Source organism: Cyprinodon variegatus, unplaced genomic scaffold, assembly GCF_000732505.1.
Source record: "Cyprinodon variegatus isolate N-32 unplaced genomic scaffold, C_variegatus-1.0 Scaffold687, whole genome shotgun sequence".
NCBI classification, from domain to species: domain Eukaryota; kingdom Metazoa; phylum Chordata; class Actinopteri; order Cyprinodontiformes; family Cyprinodontidae; genus Cyprinodon; species Cyprinodon variegatus.
This window is the reverse complement of record NW_015151140.1, coordinates 166587-170123: the sequence shown is the minus strand read 5'-3', so window position 1 is coordinate 170123 and position 3537 is coordinate 166587.

The following is a 3537-nucleotide window of genomic DNA, read 5'->3' as shown; positions in this document are numbered from 1 at the left end:
AGAACAGGAACCTAAGTCCTGATGTTTACTTTAACAAGTGTTTTGGTTTGAATGCTAAATGTGTGATGAAGGGTTCCTTAATGAGGAGATTAACAACAGAAGCAGTTGTTAGAAACAAGTTTAAAATAAATAACCTAGAGCTGAACAGGAAGTGATGTGATGGTGTGAACCCACAGCCAGGGCCCAGTTGGTGGAGATACGTGTCTTTACATCATTGGCTGCTTCATGTTCCTGCAGCCCCTCAACCACAGAGGAAGAGGAAGGTTTTATTCTCAGCCTCTGAACATCTCTATCAGAGCTCTGAGAGACACAATGAAGGAAACATCTGTCAGATTTCTGCTCAGTAAGTAGAGATTCTTTCTGAACATTTCCTGGGTTTNAGCTAACAGCTCCCTCTGCTGGACAAAAATATCATTAATGAAATCATATACTGGATCTCACTTAATATTAAACACTGAACATTTGAAAACATTATAAAATATCAACCAGGCAGAGTTCAGCTTTTATATGAGAGTTAATTTGCTATCACCTGAACTAACTCAACACACAAGACATAATGTCTGAACCACGGAAAACAACAGTGATGACACCCCTAAAAGAAATAAGTTAAAATTTAGTCCGGAATCAGAACATTTGGTCCTCATACGTTGATGGTGTAGGTAAACAGAGAGGAATGTCCAGAGGTCTATATTAGAGAAACTAAACAGTCTCTCCACAGCAGCAGAGCCAGCTGGTCAGGATGGGACTCAGCTTTTCACCTACACCTGAAGGAGAGGGGACACTGAAGACCAGCAGGTTATTCAGACAGAGAAGATGGTTGGAGGCAGAGCTGAAGACAGACTTTTATATCAAAGAGAAACAATCATCTACAAACAGAGGAGGAGGCCTCAGATTGAAACAGGTCCCTCCTTTATAATGGGAAGTGGTTAGAATTGGTTCCTTCCTGCTATCATCTCAATCCACATCACCATGCAGGTGGTCAGGACATCGCTCTGGTAAGCCAGGCCAACAACGACCTTAACGATTCCCCATTAGGAGACCTGTTTCTGTTCAATTTGCATGTTTTCTAACCCATAACAAAGCTTTTGTTGGGCTGTTCTATAAAGCCTGGAGCTCAAAGCTACTCCAGACATTCTGAACTGAAAAAGCTTCCTGGATTGAAGCAAAATGTCTTCAAACTTAGAAACAAAGTCCGGTGGATTGTTTTTAACAATCTTTTGGAACGACTATGATCTGCATGAGTGAGAATCTTCATTAGCGTGTTAAAAATAAATAACTTACAGCTAAACAGGAAGTGTAATGATGCTGCCAAACCACATTCAGGGCCCAATTGGTGGACGTTTCTTTACCCTATTGGTTGCTTCCTGTTCCTGCAGCCCCTCAACCACAGAGGAAGACAGTTTTATTCTCAGTCTCTGCACATCTCTATCAGAGCTCTAAGAGACACAATGAAGGAAACATCTGTCAGATTTCTGCTCAGTAAGTAGAGATTCTTTCTGAACATTTCCTGGGTTTCTGTAGATAATTGATGATGGAATCACTTGAATCTGAAAAGAATAGAAGAAACCTGGAAAATATTAATAGAACTTTGTGACATAGAGCTATTTTCTACCTACTGGAACAACATTTACAGTAATGGTCTGAATGGAAACTATCTGAGGTGTAAAATTGTCTTTATGTGAGAAATGATAAAATTGTTTGTTCAGCCAAAGTAATTTTTCTTTCCTTTTAGTTCTGACCTCGGTTCTGAGATGCACAATAAACCAAGGTTGGTTCACTTCCTGTTTTAAATCCCAAATATTCAGAATTAACATCTATATTTATTAAAATTTTCAGATTTTCTTAACTTTAATTTATTCTTCAAACACTTGCTATCGTTTCTCTGCAAAAACTTTGGATCTCTGATAAATAATGAGTTTTTCATTCCAGCAGCTGCTCTGACTGTGAGTCCCAGCAGATCTCAGTTCTTTGAGTTAGACTCTGTGTCTCTGAGCTGTGAGGAGAACAGCAGCTCTGCTGGATGGACTGTAGGGAGGAACACAACCAGAGGAACCAGGACTCAGTGTGGAGATGGATGGGGGGAACCAGCTGGTTCTACCTGTNTCAAAGAGCTCAGATTATTTCAGAAAGTGACGTCCTCTATTGAAACATTATAGGATGTTTTCTGAACTAGATTCATGTTGAGTGTTTTTATACCAATCAGCTGTTATTAACCAGCCAATAAAGGGTCATTTTAGGCAGATGTAACCTGTGTCATCAACACGCTGGTTGGTCAAAGTGTGAAGTGTATTTTATTCAGGAAGAACTGATAAAGATTCAAAGGACTCCTATGTGACTATTTTGCATACAGGTTGAAATATTGGCATTATGTTTACTGACATGAAATATAGTCTGAATGAAAATGTCAGAAATGAGTCAAAGCTACTAAGAAAATATATGGAGAATCCTGCAATAAATAAATAATTTCTGAGGAGATAAATGTTGTTCTTATTTGTGTTGTTCATCTGAAAAAAATTAATTTAACATTTGTCCATGAAGCAGTTAGCTGAAGCTTTTATAGATTAGTGCTCTATAACACTGTGTTGATATTTAGTGGAGCTGCTAAATTATCTTTATCTGTTCTTAGCAGGGAGGAGCATCAGTTTGCTTGGTTCTGTTCAGTCCGACTTCAAAAAGAAGGAAGACTTGTTGGATTTGACTCAGGAAATTCAGTCCTTTCATCCAGCAGACCTGAATTATTCTGATGCAAACAACAGAGGCAGATCTGCAGGGCTTCATTCAATCTCTTACAGGAGCCTTAGTATGGGCGTCCCCAGATAGCTTTAAAGCAGATAGCTTAGACAGGCTCCCATCAGCAGCTGAACCAATGGGTCATGGTGCAGCGGTTTCACAGTTCAAGGCAGTGGCAGAGCCAGTATAGAAAGAGGTCAGCGGCTTCTAGCCGCTCCTGAAAGCAGGAATTGGGCTGCAATGTGGGCCAGCCAGAATTAGATAGTTTTCTCATCTGCTTCAGCAGGCAGGTTCATAAAACTCTGCGTTCAACTTGGTTTGAAAGGCAGAAAAATCAAGAATTCAGATCTTTCTGAACTCTAGGCAGTCTGAGTCAACCAGTAAACAGAGACTCTTCTCCAGAGGGGATTTGGTGGTGTTAAGGAAGAAATTATTCTAAAATAGTTAACTTGGAAAAAGTTTGGCTGTCTCTCTTCCTCTGGTCCCTGGCCCTCCCGGCGAGCTGCGTGTGGCCACAAGGAAAACCAGCAATGCGTGTGGACGTCACAGAATTACAGAGTTTAATCCAATATAAGACAATGCATAAACTTAGAAGTAAGACAATGCACAAACTTACACCAGAAACTGCAGAACAACGGAGATATACATTCATTTACCTGACATAAATGGAAAGAAGGAAAGAAAGCAAAGACGTACAAAGACATCTTTGGAGAGTTGCAAGAGCAAATCTAATTTGTTACTTCTGTGTAGAAAGTTTTATCCTCTTGTATTTAATTTATTCAAATAAGGCTGGCTTTTGCTCCTCCA